At 36.6% G+C, this 18,146-nt stretch overlaps 1 non-coding gene and 1 pseudogene across 1 annotated transcript; one reads left to right on the top strand and one right to left on the bottom strand.

Annotated features, from left to right (window-relative positions):
* Positions 1-517: 517 nt before the first annotated feature.
* LOC147790234 (uncharacterized) lies at positions 518-2,923 on the bottom strand (annotated as a pseudogene).
* Positions 2,355-2,460, top strand: LOC147790235 (small nucleolar RNA R71). The gene has a single exon (XR_015423027.1). It is a non-coding gene; the product is annotated as a small nucleolar RNA R71 (small nucleolar RNA).
* Positions 2,924-18,146: the final 15,223 nt, after the last annotated feature.

Raw genomic sequence — 18,146 nt, 5'->3', positions numbered from 1 at the left:
TCCATTAACTATTCTAGTGGGGATCAACTCATTGTTCTCATTTGTCATTACTGTTATCCCTTCTTTCTTCGAAACACATTGAATAGGACTGACCCAGCTGCTATTTGCATTTGAGAATCTCATTTCTAACAACCTCCTTCATCATGGGATTTAATCCTCTTTGTTGCTCAATGGACTTAACTTTTCCTTCCTCCAATTGTATTTTATGCATACATAGTGAAGGGCTAATTTCTTTTATATCCGCCAATGTCCAACCTATCGCCCCCTTGTGCTTCTTCAATGTTTCTAGGAGCATATCCTCTTGAGTCGAGGATAGTGTCGCTGAGATGATGATGGTTAGTGTCTTCTTGTCACCTAAATAAGCATACTTAAGGTTAGGTGGTAGTGGTTTCAAGTCCAGTTGCGGCGCTTCCTCAATAGATGGTCTCATCGGTGAACTCTTTCTTCCCTCACATTCTAGTGACTCAAAAGTTCTGCTGAATTGACCTAAAACTGCTAACTGTTTTGTTCTGTCATTCTAGCTACTGTCTTCTTCCTGCCCGCTTTCCCCATCATCCCATTCCTCAGTCGCTGGTTGTTCTGTCAATTCATACACGGCTGAGCATTCTTCTGTCACTCCTAGATATTTCATGCTCTCATTGATGTTAAATTCAACTTTTTGGTCACCCATTCTTAACGTGATGGTTCCTTTGTAGACATCGACTAATGTTCCTCCGGTCTTTAAAAATGGCCTCCCCAAAATAATTGGAACATCATGATCGGCTTCATAATCTAAAATGATAAAATCTGCAGGAAATATGAATTTGTCAACTTGAATTAAGATGTCCTCAATCTTTCCTTCGGGATAAGTGAAAGATCGATCTGCTAGTTGAAGAGTGACTGTAGTTGATCTAGCTTCACCAATACCTAACTTTTTGTAAATAGACAGCGACATTAGATTAATGCTTGATCCCAAATCACATAATGCTCGACCTAGCTTCTTCCCTCCTATTGATATTGGAATTGTGAATGAACCGGGGTCTTTCTCCTTTAGCGGGATCTTGTTTTTCAATATTGCATTACACTCTTCATTCAATGCTACCACCTTGAATTCTTCAAACTTTCTTCTATTGGTGAGCACATCCTTCAAGAATTTCACATAATTTGACATTTGCTTCAAAGCTTCAACTAATGGTATTTTTATGTGAATTTCCTTAAATATGTCCATGAACTTCTCAAAGTGGGCTTCTTCCTTCTTTTTTTTTACTCTTTGTGGAGAAGGAGGTGTTGGTGTGTATATTCTGCTTTCTTGTCCACTGCTGACTGATGTTTGTGTTTTAGGAGGCTTCACAATTTCTGCATAATTTCTGCTGTGTTCTTTCTGTACAGCAGCTTCTGCATCATTTTTGTTGTGCTCTTCTTGCACAACGGCTTTCTCCTTTCTCTGATGTGTATCAGTTGTTTCTTGAGTGCGACTATCACCGTGTTCTTTAATTTTTCTCCTCTGCTGGGTATTTCTTTCCCACTTCTCAACTCTATTGCTTGACATTTTTCCATTCCCTCTCTTTTTGGCATTTCGGTGTCTGCTGGCAGCTTACCAAGAGGTCTATTTCGTAACTCATTTGCTAATTGACCTACTTGAACTTCAAAATTTCGCAATGATGCTTGTTAACTTTGTATCACAACATCATTTTTAGCCATATATTCCTTTACTAGTCTCTCAAGCGATGTTCCCGGTATGTGTTGAGCTTGGCTAGTTCCTTCCCCTTGGGTGGTGGCTTGTTGAGAACCATATGTCAATTGATTTTGTAATCCAAAACCCGGAGGGTAATTTGCTTTAGGGGGCATTTGTTGGTTGTACGAGCCTTGTCCCTTCCATGAGAAATTTGGATGATTTCTCCACCTCGGATTATAAGTATTTGAGAAGGGGTTATTTTTCGGGTTGCCTTGACTAACTTGATTCCCGACATAGAAAATTGAGGCCGGATTGCTTGGACATTGATCAAAGGTGTGTTCCTCTCCACAATATACACAAGATAAGGCTGCTGTCTTGTTAATTACAGCAGCTGTATGGACTGGTGCTTTGATATATGGAGTCTTGCCTCAACGCTAGATTTTGTAAAATATTAGTCAACAAATCTAGTTGAGCATTGATAGAGGACAAAGCATCAACTTCAAGTACTCCTCGAGTCTTCCTTCCTGGGTTGCTTCTCACATCGGCCCATTGACAATTGTTAGATGCTATTCTCTCTAAAATCTCATATGCTTCATTATATGTCTTTGACAAAATAGCTCCATTGGCGGAAGCATCAACTACTTATTTAGTAACAATATTTAATCCATTGTAGAAAATCTCCATTTGTATACAATGAGGTAGTCCATGGTGAGGACACTTTCTAAGCATCTCCTTAAATCTCTCCAAAACTTCACTTAGTGTCTCATCTTCAAACTGTTGAAAAGCAACAATCTCATTTCTGAACCGTGCATTTCTCGTGGGTGGGAAATACTTGATCAAAAATTTCTCTGCTAGACTATTCCACAAATCAATTGTTCCCGGTGCTAAGGTATTCAACCATGATTTAGCACCATCCCTCAATGAATATGGGAATAAGCTCAGTCTAATCACATCTTTATCCACTCCTTGAAATCGAAATGAGTCACTAACTCTCAAAAATGACTTTAGGTGTAGGTGAGGATCTTCCGACGGTAGTCCATGAAATTGCCCAATGGTTTGCAGCATTTGAAACATCACAGGTTTTAGCTCAAACGTGGTTGCTTGTATTTCGGGTCTAATGATGCACGGATTTAGATCTTCCACAGCTGGGTGTGCATATGCTCAGATCGCTCTTTCTCTGTCATCTGCTAAATGAATGGCATTGGCAGTAATTCTCTCTTGATTAGCCATCATCACTGGATTTTCAAACTCCTGATTTAGTTGGGCCATTTGCTGTATATTCTGTTCTGTCATTTTCTTTTTCTCCCTCAACCTTCGTCTAAATGTTCTCTCTATTTCAAGATCCAAAATAAATTCCAAACCCGTAGGTAGGTTCATACACAGAATTCTGCAGCAGTAAACTCAATTCTTCAACCGTAAATACAGCAATAGGAAAACTCAGCTTACTATGACTTCTTGTTGGCTCCAGCTCACAAAAATCTACAACAAGTAAAATAACCAAATTAGGTTTCCCGGCAACGGCGCCAAAAACTTGATCGTTTGTGGATGTATATAATAAAATGATGTAAAATTCACAAGAATAAGTGCAAGTATACACTATCACAAGTAGCAAGTAATAAGTAAATTGTCGATTCCACAGGGAACCTATCTTTTTGGTTAATTTTATCGCTGGAAATTAAGTGAGTTTTTTGGTAATATTCAAATGGGTGTTGGAGATTTTAACTATTTAAACAAAACTAAAACAAAGTGCCACTGCTGTCGAAAAACAGAAAATGATGAGAAAATCAACTATAATGAGGAAGGTTCGGCTAAGAGAGATTAAATATAGATAAGTTGTTGAGTTTTGTGGTAGATTTTAGTTCCTTTTAATAGATTCTCAAGCCCACTTCTGAGGGTCATAAATGGTGATTATTTCCATAATCGTTGTAATTTCTATTAACAAGGCTCTAGGAGAAGAATTATTCCTAACCCTTCTATTACCCTTCAAGTCTCCTTGATATGGAACTAGAGTATTAAAGAGGATTTCATTGCTCCCTCTCTTCTCCCGAATAAGAGAACAACTGTGTACGTAAAGTAGCTAATTAAATATACATGTAAATCATTAACAACAACTCTTTAATAAACTAAAATCATACCGTCAACATACTTAAACTAAACAAAACTCTCTCGCCTCCCTATTAAGTTTACCTTTCCATACAAACTGAATTAAACAAAGGAATCCGCATCTTCATCATGTAAAATTGATGGAATAAGGAAAGAGAATAAGGAAATAGAGAGTTATCCCGGTTTGTTGCCGTTCGTCAATGGAAGTTCCCTTCTCTTGAGCTCTCACGTCCACCTCTTTGCCCTAATCAATCCTTGTTGGTCTTCTTTTCCTTCTGCTGTCAACAGCTGCTGGATTAGGGTTTTCTTCTTTTTCTCTAGTTTCACAGCAGTTCACTGCAGCAGAAGCTGCTGCTGTGTAATTCGATTTTCTCCCCAAAATGTGGCTCTTCTCCTCTTGGTCTTCCTTTTCCTTTTATATTGAGCATGGGTTCCCCTTTAAGGCTGAAAAGAAATAAGTAGTACACATAGGATGTTCCTCATTGGGTAGTCAATGACCCACTTGGACTGCTGACGTGAATTTATCATTTCCATGTCATCCCCCATTTGTTTCCAAATTCGCTACTCCCACATGGTTTACTATAAATGTCTGAAATTTTACCACATAAATCAACTAGATATACAATTAAGATCGATTTATGCCAAATCATATTTTTTTCTCATTGGACCGCAATAAACGATTTCATGCTCACTAAGTAGAATAGATGGGGCTATAAATGAGAAAATGGTGAATAAGAGTGCAATATTAACTCCAAAAAGACTTTATATGACTCTACTTTTAGATAGTTATCACTTTGTCCTCATTCACATGCATCCTAGGAAAATTTCTAAAAGGTATCCCAACATATAATTGCTCCGAGTAAAGCATGCTTAACCATGTGGTCCTATGATTGAGCTACCAAAAAGGAAGGTGCTCCTTGGTTGTATAGGTAGTGACTTTCAAGTCTTTTAAACATTTCTTAGTCATCTTATCCTCACGGTCGCTCTTATAAGGTTGTGATCTTAGGTGATTCATGTACCCATAATTTACTCAGAAGTCACACTTATTCACATAGTATTGCTTTTTCATAAATTACTTTTTCAACAAAATTTAATAAATTCAAAGTAAAAAAGAAAAAAAAAATGGAATTAGAGATACCTTGACAAGAATATTACTTTAAAATCTTTTTTAATTATTATATGGATAAATATATTTTTGTTCTACCTACTGTAATATTATATATATTACATAATTTTAGTAGTTAGTCAATTGATTTTTTGTCTGAGCTTTTTTTTTTAATTATTTTAATCAAACTAATATGTTTTTCTTGACAAACAAAATGTTAGTTAATATGCAAGTAATGTTGGAAAGAGAAAAATAAAATTTAACAAATGTGAAATAGAAGTTTTAGTTGTAAAAAGTATACCTAGTTGAAGAACCATCATTCTATTTTGCGTACAAATCTACTAATTTTGCTACGACATAGCAATATAGCATAACGTGAGACATCCGATCCCTTCAAAAACTTTTTTTTAGAACATGCCCACTAGTAGATTCATTGACAAAGAGGGGCTCTGTGGTGGACCTCTTGACAACTGCAATGGAGATTCATGGTCTCCATCTTTTAAGGTAGGTGGAGTTTCTATCGTTCTAATTATGATCATCTTATATTGCATGAGACATCCATTCAAAATGGAGCAAAAAAAGGAAAGAAAATCTATGGATTCAGATGTCTATTTCCCACCTAAGGAAAGAATTTCTTCCCAAGATCTAATTGAGGCCACTATTACATTTCACGAGATATGTGCTTATGGCGAGACTGTATACAAGGCAGTGATGCATTCTGGACAGGCCATTACTGTCAAGAAGTTAACATCAAACAGGGAAGGGAGTAACATCGATAATAGGAAAGAGCCTGTAAAGTATTTTCAAAGTTTGTAGTATATGAGGTAATGGTTATCTTACCCAACTATTGCTTAGATTTTGCATTTATTCTAGGATTCAATAAAGCATCCTCTGTATAGTTTTTGAAAGTAGCTATATTGTTCTTGATTCTCAATCTTGTAAGTTTCTAAGGTTCATAATTTCTTGAGGCAAAAGTTATAACATGCATTCGTAAATATATGCATACATCGTAAGAACAAACATGGGTTGTTCTAGAAGGTCATACATTCATAATGAATTCCTTAGAGAATTCTATAAGGGTCTTGACTTTTGTGTCTTGAGGTGTTTCCTTTAGGTGTTTCTTTGGTCCTAACTTGCTTTAGGTTCCAAGCTTGCTCTAATCACCTTGAACCATTGAACATAACTCCTTGTCCTTACGAATAGGCCTTAAAAGAAGTAGAAGTCATTTGGAGCACATATAGACCTTGAATTTAAATAAGTAGTCCTAGGGGCATGTTGGTCATTTTATCTGTAATTCTTGGTTTTGCTAATCAACGTGTTCCATTAACTTTCAAACGTCTTCACATCTTCAGACATCACATAATAAGGTCTACCACATAATTTAAAAGCATTTGGAGGTCTTTTAGGTCATGAATCATAGTTAGATATCCTTAGGGGTAATATAGTTTTTCACCATTTCATTGTTTACCTACTTATCCTTCCTTATCCAATATAACACACCAAAAAATGAAGAAAATCCATCCATGTAAGACCCAATGAATGCAAGAAAAGAAATTGAGAGGATTGATCAAGGACATCATCCTTAATAATGACCAAGAAGGGATGAAGAATTGTTAGGAAAATTATGGATTTTTTTTTATAGAAAAATAGTAATAATATATTCTAAACGTGACAAACTACCTAATGACCCCTGAAGATATGGATAATTACGAAACTACCATTATGACAAGAATCAGATGATCAACAGTGACCATTTGCACAAAATCCAACGAATCTCGACTCTCAGCCTATTGGAGCAAAGATCTTAAACAAGGTAAGGGGTTTGACCCATATCGAATCTCGACTCTCAACAGTGACAATCTCGACTCTCATTACTTGTGGATTCATAGACTAGTCGGAGCAAAGAATCCAAGCCCTATATTCTCCACCTTCAAATATCTTAAACATGGTAAGGGTTTGACCCATTTGACGAATGACATCTCTTTCATCGTCATGAGGACCTCCAATAAGATGGAATACATACTTTATGATGAAGTTTTAAAATCATGTAAGATTAAAAGCGTATTGGACATTCAAAGTTATCTATATTATACGTTTAGTCCACGACAAACTTTCAACTTTATATCTATTTGGTCCGTAAACCTAAGACTATGTCCAATAGGTCTCTAAATTTTCATTTTTTTAAATTCAACATTTTAGGAGTAAGAAATTGAACTACCGAACTTTGTGATCTTAATTCATACCGTATCTACTAAATTATGCTTAGGGTAGTTCATACCTTATTTGCAAACGGTCAAAGTGTATGGGTCAAACTACTATAATACGAAAGTTTCTCATTAGTGGAAGCAATTGCGGGTCAAACTAAACTGAGTTTATTATGCGAGTGTCGCCCATCGGACACCTTGAGAGTCGTAATAAACAAATTCCATTATGCGATTGATCTAAGACCGTGACACTAATCATTTCAATTTGAACAAGCTTATAAAATGAATTATTTTGATTTGGTGGCTATAAATTCAATTGATAATTCCATAGTAAATAGATTAGAAAATAAAAATAATGATATTCTTCGAGACTGCGCCTACATTGAAATCGGACCCATTTTCATCGAAATAATATAGACAAGTAACGTAACATTAATAGCTAATGAGATGTTTAAATTTTATAACCAATAAAAAAAGAAAGAAAGTTAATTTGGTTTTGTATTCTTGTCATATTTGAGAAAATGATGGGAGATTTGGTTAAATGAGGGCAAATAATTGTGATCAAAGTGGAAGAAATTAATAAATAAGTATTTTATGCATTGAAATGCCTTAACAAATCTTAATAATATAATTCATTAAAACTAATACACCATATCAAATTTATATCGATTTATTATAATATCATAATCAAAACCCTCCAATTCATGGATATATCAATTTTTTATATTCATTTAGCCGGTCATGTGTAGCAAATATCATACAATTTGGTTTTATAGTTGAACATACAAATACCATGTTCAAACACTAACCACAAACATAGAGTATCGTTGCATTTGGTTCTATCTCTATCATCCTTGTATATATCAAAGTAATGCGACCAGCCAGACCACTGGAAGGTGCAGTAAAACTGTGTTGAGCCCCAAAAGTTTGGTCGAAAACTAAAAGCGTAACCACTCAAAGGTGGGAGATGATGGACTCCCAAGTCATCATCACCAGATTTGCAGTGAATAGTGAGCTGATCATGACTTCTTAGAACATTTGTTATGTTTACTGTAATCGGTGGGTTTCGGAAGATTTTTCCATCGATGTTAGTAAATAGGGTAGCAAAGAACAATGACAATAGGAGAGACCGTGAAAGTGTTGAAAATGAATTCATTTTGTAAATATGAGAATATTTGTGCTTTATTTGTTCCACTTTTATATGAGTAAAATTAGGTTCATTGTCAATTACACCCACTAAAATTAGCTTGTATATATTTGTATTTATTATTAGTAATATTTTAGTTATTTTCAAAACCAATGGGAGCTATTGTTAACCATCTGTTGTTAGCAGTAACACCGGTTCTAAAGTGTAATGCAATGGTCCTATAAATTTAAAGTTGATGAACAAGGATGACATTTCAATATTTTATATTCTTGTTGTGAATGAAGGCAATTATGGACATGTTTGGTAACGAGTTCTCCTTCATTGTTTACAATAAAAATAGAACCATGTTTGATAACGGGTTTTTTAATTGAAAAATATACATTTGAAACTCGTTAGGGGTCTTATGGAAACTCCACGAGAGAGTAGCATGAATGAGTTAAACAATACTGAGTAAGTAATCAATTCATGGGTGTTTAAAAAACTCAATTAATTTTTTTATTAATTATTCTATAATCTCTTAAAATAATTAATATTTTTATTAATTATTCTATAATCTCTTAAAATAATTTTTTGAAGTATTTAGAGGGTGATTTTTCAAAATATATATTGAGATTGAATTAAAAAAATGTAATTCAATGTTTTAAAATAAATAAATAGATTTTTTTAATAAATGAACATTTTATTTTTATTGAAAATAAAATTTAAACAAATGACTTGGTCTTACCCAACTTAACACAAATATTCATTGGTGTGGGTTGATTCCATTATTTAATAAGGGTTGCTTAGGTTAAAAAATTTACAGTCAAATATGGAATTGGATCTAAAAAATGTCTCAACAAAACCTAATGCAACTCATGAACACTCCATAGTGTGCAATTACGATATCATACTATGAGCGTTACACTCATCACAATAATGTCAAAAAATATTAACCCCGATTTAGTTCTTTTCACCATGTCGTTCTTATTAAGATTTCAACTTTAAGCAGAGAATGACGATGATTCGATACATTTAGCAGAAGACATTGGGGATGCTCTAATCCTAAGCGTGGATAGTCCAATTGAATCTCTGATTTTGGATTCAGGTGCGTCTTTTCATTCGTCTCAAAATAAAGAGTTGTTTCGAAATTTCAAGTCTGGAAGTTTCGAGATGTGTATCTTGCCAACAACAAAGATTTGAAGATCAAAGTAAAAGGGGATGTCTGCATAAAAACTCCGACAAAGGATGTTAGATATATTCCTAGTCTCAAGAAGAACCTGATCTCTATTGGTCAGTTGGATAGCACAGGTTATGCAACAAAGTTTGGTAAGAGTTCGTGGAAGATTATGAAGGGTGCTATGATGGTAGCACGTGGCACAAAATCTGGAACTTTATACACCACTGCAGGGTGTATGAACAGAGCTGCTGTTGCCGAAGTGTTTCAAATTGAAGTATATGGCACAATAGACTTGGACATAGCCAGAAGGAGTTTTTGGAAAGTCTGAAATCGGTTGATATGAGTCCTTGTGAGAACTGCGTTATGAGGAAACAGAAACAAGTTAGCTTCACAAAGTCTGCCACAAAATTGAAGAAAAGTACCCGGACAACGAAGCCAGTGGGAGTTGAGGTTGAGTTGCAGAATAATTCACAGAGTGATGTTGTAGCAGATACTCGATAAACTCCTAAGACTGTTGCTGACAAACTAGAGGTGAAGCAAGTGGGAGCTGAGGTTGAGTTGGTGAAAGATTCACATAGTGATGTTGTAGCGGATACTCAAGAAACTTCTGAGACTCTTGCTGAGGAACCAGTGGTGAAGCAAGTTGGAGTTGAGGGTTTAGTGACTTGAGCCCTTACCATTTACATGAGCTCTGTCATCCTAGCTTAATTTACATATTCAAAATACAATTGTTAATGTACATACAAATAATTAGATGAAAGTTGAAATCCATATTTATCAATAATGTGATGAAAATGGAAAAAGTGAAAATAATAAAAGTGGGAAAAGTGACAATAATAAAACAAAAAATAGAAGACAAACAAACATGATGAGATATGTGAGGAAATATGTTTCATCCTGACATATTTTACCTGCGATTTATTTTTTATTTTTTACAAATAGTTTAAGGACTATTCAGTCATTGATGATGATATTTACAGAGGTGGTTGAGAATCCAAGAATGGATCATTAAGATCATAAATCGTGTCTTCCTCTTCTTCTTCTACAATAGAAGGAGATGATGTCGAACCGACTGATGCGGCCTCTTGAAGATGCTTTTGAAAATCAGCTTCCGAAGTTGTCTGAGCTAATGCAGCGAGTAGCTTCGACTTTGAATTAAGAAATTTGGAGGTCCTCTTCTTGGATAAATCCTGAAGGTGGCCATTCTCTGATAGCTAGACCTTTACCGCTTTGATATCTGTATGGGTATAAGTATATTTATCCCACCATTTGATTTTAATATTTTTGAAGACCTGTATTATTTGGTCTTCCATTTCTTTTATTTGAAAATTCCAAGTTAAAATCCAAGGAATTTGAAAGTATACGCAAAAGCGCATGGTTAATGGAAATGAGGTTTTGAATATATTTTGAATAAAGTAGTGGAAGTATTCCTCAATTGGAACTGGGAATATATCTTCGGCTGATCCAAAGATTTTCCACCCTTTGATGAACCAAAATGGATAATGAATTTTATAAGCATTCTGGCAAAATTGGATAAACCATGAGTGCTCATAATTTTGATACCAAATGACATTGAACCATGCCATCTGATAGTCTAAATTTGTTCATGAGTAGGAGTGAGGAACAAACGGTTTTGAAAAAGTCTTTTCCGTGTACGGATCTTGATTCCAGTACGTCGGATTCATGACTTTGAAAATTTTTAACTTTGAGTACGCGATTTTTGAAGGATCAACGCGACTCGAAATATGAGTAATTTCGACGGATTTTTTGTCGACTAAAACGAATTCATAAAACCGTCTGGTCTTATGAAGATCTTCCGGGATATAGAAGAATCCCGATGGATAGGCTTTCTTGACGACCTCTCTGATTTTTGGGTCGTCGTATTCTGGTTCTACCAGGGCTTTTGGTATAGACACAAATTTTTTAAAATAGGTCCTGATTTTAGGAACTGGAGAAAATCGAACGGGAACAATTGCGTCCGAGTAGGTTGAGGGGATAGAAGGTCCCTTTGAAGTGGAAGAGATAGTAGGTCTCGATGGAGTAGTGGCAGATGGCCGTGTTGAAGAGGTAGAAGGCCTCGTCGGAGTGATAACCTCCGCTTGTTTTTTAGAAAGCTTTGCTCTAGACCTGGTCACCAATGTGAAACCAGCATCCATTCCGTAGCTATCGGACGTCATTGGAGTAGGTGTGTTTGAAGAAGCAATGGGCTTCTTCCCTTTTTCTGTTGCTTTCTCACCAGTCATCACTGGGAGAAGGAGGTTGGCTAGGGAGAGTTTTTCTTCGAGAGTAAGAACTCTCTTGAGAGATAATCTACCAAGGGGTTTTCGACCCCTTTTATAGGCAAAATTTGGAAGTCGAAGCAAGATAAAATGGCTTGCCATCTAGCAAAAATTTGTTTAGACACAAGATTCTTGACATCTTTTTCTAAAACAAATTTAGATGCCTTTGAATCTGTTTTGATAACAAAGCTTTTGTTAATTAAATCGCTTTGAAATTTTTGTAGACAAAGTACTATTGAAAGTATTTCTTTCTTCACTGTTGAGTAATTTTTTTAAGTAGAATTCCATATTCTCGAATGGAAACGGACAATGGATTCTTTCTTGTCAAGAGACTGTTTCAGGATTCCTCCATATCCAATATCGGATGGGTCGGTCTCCACTATTAAACTAGCCCCTTAGGTTTATGAGCGATAAACACGGAATTGACTTGACAAGGGATTTGATTTTTTGGACTGTTTTGGTGTGTTCTTCCGTCCAGGGCTTTGGATTCTTTTTGAGCCTTTCAAAAAGTGGCTTGCAAATGGGTCTGATATTTTGAACGAAATCAGACACATAATTGAGACATCCCAAAAATCTTTGTTGTTGGGTTTTATCCGTAATTTGGTCCGAAAAGTTTAAGGCAAACTCAATGGATCTTTGAATGGATTTAATGAGACCAAAATGAATTTCAAATCCAAGAAAACAGATCTTTGTTTGAAAAAGTTTAATTTTTGGTTTAGACACAACTACACCACTCCTTTTGACTGTCGTAAAAAATGTTTGATGATGCTTGAAGTGTTGATCGATGTTTTGAGAAAACATCAGAACATCGTCAACTAAAACATTTGAAAAGTCTTGAAAAGGATTGAAAATATAATTCATAATCTTTTGAAATTCGGATGGAGCGTTTTTTAGCCCAAATGGCATAACGTTCCATTCGTATTGTCCGAAAGAGACATTGAAAGCGGTTTTGTACTTGTCTTTTTCTGAAATCTGGATTTGCCAAAATCCTGATTTCATATCAAATTTTGAAAATACTTTTGCATTTGAAATTTTTTGCATTAAATCTGATTTATTTGGAATTGGATATCTAATCCATTCCAAAACCTTATTTAAGGGTTTGTAGTTTATTACCAGTCGTGGGACTCCACGTTCCTTCTCTACCTGGTTGTTGACATAAAAAGCCGCACATGACTAGGGGATCTTTGACGGCCTAATAAGACCCTTCTGCAAAAGATCATTCATTTATGCTCTACAGAATGTTAGTAATTCCTTATTCATTTGAATAGGTCGGGCCTTCGTAGGAATATTTTTCTCCTCGAAGTTTTTGACATAAGGAAGATTAACTATGTATTGCTTCCTATTCCAAAAGGCATTAGGGATAGTTGAACAAATCTCCGTTTCTATTTGAGTTTGTAAAGTTTTGATTTTAGACTGGACGGTCTTACTTTGAATTTGTTCTTCTATTCTTTTGAATGAATTCTTCCTTCAAAAAAGAAATTTGTTTTTCTTTATAATTTAATACATTTATTGATTGAATAATTGTATTTGTTTGAAGGTTATTTATTTCACTAATCCTTATAGGAGAAAGGAAATTAAAGTTTATCTTCTTTCCTAGGGCTTTTGACTCTAACCCCTTTTCAGTTATTTGAAAAGGGTATAATTGAGTAATGAAAGGAGTACCTGAGATTAGTTCTTGTCCTAAGTTCTTTACTAAAAGGAAGGAATTTACGAAGCAAATTTCGTGATTACAAACATGGACTTTAGATAATTTGTAACTATTTTTTAGTCTATTGTTATTTGTGCCTCTAAGGCCCTCAATAGTTTTTTAAAAATACTTTGTAGGTATTAGGCCTTCTTGAATGCAATTTTGATCGGCTCCAATATCTATGAAAGCCTTTAGTGTGATTTTGAAATCATAAATTTTTAAGGTAACGAGAGCGTACCATTTTTTATATTGAGAAGTGGTGATGGTTCCAACGAAGGAACTTTGAAAGTCATCCTCGTCCAGGTTTGGTTGCGCCATTTTCCTTCGTTCGGGCAGCCGTTCCTGAAGATTGAGAACTTCTTGGCGAAGCATATAGGATTCTGACCTGGTTTCAAATCTTAATGCTTGTACTTCTTATTTGAGATTATTAATCTCCCTTTGTAGGTCTTGAGTAATGAGTTCTCTCGATTTTTCAAACCTTTGTTGAACTGACTCTTGATATCCTTTAGGGTCGGATTACCCTTTTCTAGTCCTCCTGGGATAGTTTTGAAAGGACTAGCTTTGACCTTTCCTCCGTAATAATTGTCAAATTCGACTTCTTCCAACGGAGGATGTTTTGAATATACTTCGCTTCTTCTAGTACTCTTGATACCATGACCACGGAACAGTGGAAGCTCAAGGATCGATAAGCCTTAGGGATGATCCGGTTGACGCTATCCAGAAACGTGGCGTTTAACATCATCAAGGAGAAGACAACGTCAGATCTGATGAAGGCGCTGTCAAATATGTATGAAAAACCGTCGGCTATGAACAAGGTGTATTTGATGCGTAGATTGTTCAATCTACAGATGTCTGAAGGTGGACGTGTTGCGGATCATATAAATGAATTCAATATGATCATAAGTCAACTGGGTTTGGTGGAAATTAATTTCGAAGATGAAATTAAAGCGTTGATTTTGATGTCATCCTTACTCGAGTAATGGGATACTGTTGTTGCCGCAATCAGCAGTTCCCGAGGATCTGATAAACTGAAGTTTGATGAAATTCGAGATGTAGTTCTCAGTAAAAGTATTCGCAAATGGGAAACTGGAGATTCATCATGCATTGCTCTCAGTGTTGATCGAAGGGGAAGAAGCAAATCAAAGAGCTCAAACAAACATGGGTGTTCAAAATCAAAGAATCGGGGCAAATCTCCAAACAAACCCATTGTAACGTGTAGAAGCTGTGGGGGAAAAGGACACTTTCGGACATATTGTACAAAACTAAAGAAGAAGCAGAATCATAAATCTGAAGATGATGATGATTCTATATATACAACAGAAGATGCTGAGGACGTTTTAATCCTTAGTGTGGATAGCCCAGCTGAATCCTAGATTTTGGATTCAGGTGCATCGTTCCATTCGTCTCCAAGTAAGGAATTGTTTCGAAATTTCAAATCAAGAAATTTCGGGAAGGTGTATCTTGCCGACAACAAAACCTTGGAGATTGAAAGAAAGGGAGATGTCTCCATACAAACTCCAGCAGGAAATCAATGGACATTACAAGATGTCAGATACATTCCTGGTCTCAAGAAGAACCTGATCTCTATTGGTCAGTTGGATAGCACAGGCTATGCAGCAGAGTTTGGAAAGAGTTCATGGAAGATTGTGAAGGGCGCCATGGTTGTTGCACGTGGCACAAAATCCGGAACCTTATACACTACTGCAGAGTGTATAAACATGACTGCTGCTGCTGAGAGTGCTTCCAATTCAAGTCTATGGCACAATAGACTTGAACATATGAGTGTCAAAGGAATGAAGATGCTCACTGCAAAAGGAGCTTTAGAAGGCTTAAAATCTGTTGATATGGATCTTTGTGAGAGTTGCGTTATGGGCAAACAGAAACTAGTTAGTTTCACAAAGGCTGCTAGAGAACCGAAGAAAGTGCGGTTGGAAATGGTCCATACAGACGTCTGGGGACCATCTCCAGTTTCATCACTTGGTGGATCAAGGTACTACGTCACCTTCATCGATGACTTCAGCAGAAAGGTATGGGTTTACTTTTTGAAACACAAGTCAGATGTGTTTACCACCTTCAAGAAGTGGAAAGCTGAAGTTGAAAATCAGACCGGCTTGAAGATCAAATGCCTGAGGTCTGACAATGGAGGAGAGTACAACAAATCAGAGTTTATAACATTTTGTGCAGCTGAGGGAATTAGATTAATAAGAACAATTCCCAGTAAGGCAAGACAAAATGGTATTGCAGAAAGGATGAACAGAACATTGAATGAGCGAGCAAGAAGCATAAGGATTCATTCTGGACTGCTAAAGACATTCTAGGCTGATGCTGTGAATACCGCAGCATATTTGATTCATAGAGGGCCGTCAGTACCCTTGAAGTTCAAATTGCCCGAAGAAGTATGGACAGGAAAAGAACTCAAGTACTCACTTGAGAATCTTTGGTTGTACTGCGTATGTTCATGTTGATCCAGAGAAGAGAGATAAGCTTGATGCTAAGGCTGTGAAATGCTACTTCATAGGCTATGGCTCTGACATGTTCTGGGACAGGTTTTGGGATGAGAAAAATATGAAGATCCTAAGACACTGTGATGTGACCTTTGATGAAAATGTCATGTACAAAGACAGAGAGAAGATAAACTCTGAGACTACGAAGCAAGTGGGAGTTGAACTTGAGTGGCAAGAAAATTCATGCAGTGATGGTACAACAGAAGCTCAAGAAACTCTTGATTCTATTGCTAAAGAACCAGACGTGGAGCAAGTTGCACCTGAGCAGGTGTTGAGAAGATCATCCAGAACTACCAGAGCACCAGATAGATATTCAACCTCATTACATTATCTGTTGCTGACTGACGAAGGAGAACCAGAGTTCTTTGATGATGCCCTACAAGTGGAAGATTCAACCAAGTGGGAGCAAGCCATGGATGAAGAGATGAGCTCACTTGAAAGGAATAATACGTGGGTGCTGACTGAGTTGCCTACAGGAAAGAGAGCTCTGTTGAACAAATGGGTGTTCAAAATCAAGGTTGAACCAGATGGCAGAAGGAGGTTTAAGGCTCGGTTAGTAGTTAAAGGATATTCAATAAGAAAAGACATTGATTATGCTGAGATCTTTTCTCCAGTTGTGAAATTAACTACTATCAGAATTCTGCTGAGTATTGTTGCATCGGAGAATTTGCACCTTGAGCAAATGGATGTAAAAACGGCATTTTAACATGGAGATCTAGATTAGGAGATCTATATGCAACAACCCGAAGGGTTTGCAGCTCCAGGCAAGGAGCACATGGTGTGTAAGCTCAATAAGAGCTTGTATGGACTGAAACAAGCACCGAGACAATGGTACAAGAAGTTTGACTCCTTCATGAGCAAGAGTGGTTTCCACAGAAGTGAAAAGGATCAGTGTTGCTACCTCAAGAAATACACTGATTCTTATGTGTTTCTACTCCTGTATGTGGATGATATACTAATTGCTAGATCAAGTATGAGGGAGATAAACCACCTGAAGGCAAGCTTGTCTTCAGTATTTGAGATGAAAGATTTAGGTGCAGCGAAGCAGATCCTTGGGATGAGAATTTCTCGAGATAGATCTGCTGGCACATTAAATCTATCCCAAGAGCAGTACATTGAGAAGGTGTTGTCCAAATTCAAGATGAATAACGCTAAACCCAGGACTACCCCCTTGGCAAATCATATTAAATTGTCAAAGGGGCAATCTCCCAAGACAGTTGAGGAACGTGAGCACATGGCATCAGTTTCGTACGCTTCTGCAGTTGGGAGTTTGATGTATGCTATGGTCTGCACTAGACCTGACATAACACATGCAGTGGGAGTTGTTGGCAAGTACATGGCAAATCCAGGGAAGGAACATTGGGGAGCTGTGAAGTGGCTTCTGAGATATCTGAGAGGTACATTCAATACTACACTTTGTTATGGAAATGGCAAAGTAGTTCTGCAAGGTTTTATGGATGCTGATCTGAGTGAAGATGTAGACTCTAGCAAGAGCACATCTGGGTATATCTACACTATAGATGGAACAGCAGTGAGTTGGATGTCCAAGCTTCAGAAATGCGTTGCTCTTTCATCTACTGAAGCTGAGTATGTGGCCATAGCTGAAGCTGGAAAGGAGATGATATGGATGACAGACTATTTAGAAGAATTAGGCCGGAAGCAGTGCAAGAAGATTCTTTATACAGATAGTCAGAGTGCCATATAGTTGGTGAAAAACCCAATCTATCATTCAAGGACAAAACACATTAGAAGACGATACCATTTCACTCGCAGGTTAGTGGAAGAAGGCGATATGTGTTTGGAGAATATAGAGAGTGCAAAGAATCCAGCAGACATGTTGACAAAATGTGTTGATGTTGGAAAATTAAGGTTATGCAAAGCTCTAATTGGTATGGTGTAGGATCAGTCTCCAAGTGGGAGAATTGTTGAGTTATGGAGTCTGCTCCCTGTATTTATAGCTTGGTCAACGGCCATATCCGATAAAGCTATATTTGGTAAAGCCATATATGGTAAAGCTATATCCGGTAAAGCTATATATGGTAAATAGCTATATATAGTAGATGGTTAAATCTGGTAAAGCTATAATTAGTAGACTGAACCATATATATCTCCCGTCTAGTAAAGCTTTGGAAATGTACTTTCTATTCTCTGTACTCTCTCTTGTTGTACATACCTGAAGTCATCAATAAAAATCCTTTTAGCCAGAGTTCTCCTTGCAATTTAATATATCCTTTTCTTTGTGTTCATCTAGATCGAGCGTGTGCGTTGTTGTGCAATCCTAACAAACGAGACATCCATTCGAAATGG

The sequence above is a fragment of the Cucurbita pepo genome, chromosome 11 (assembly GCF_057944985.1).
Source record: "Cucurbita pepo subsp. pepo isolate OVF chromosome 11, ASM5794498v1, whole genome shotgun sequence".
In the NCBI taxonomy this organism is placed as follows: Eukaryota; Viridiplantae; Streptophyta; class Magnoliopsida; order Cucurbitales; family Cucurbitaceae; genus Cucurbita; species Cucurbita pepo.
Note: the sequence above shows the minus strand (reverse complement) of the source record. Positions and strands in the feature narration are given on the sequence as shown.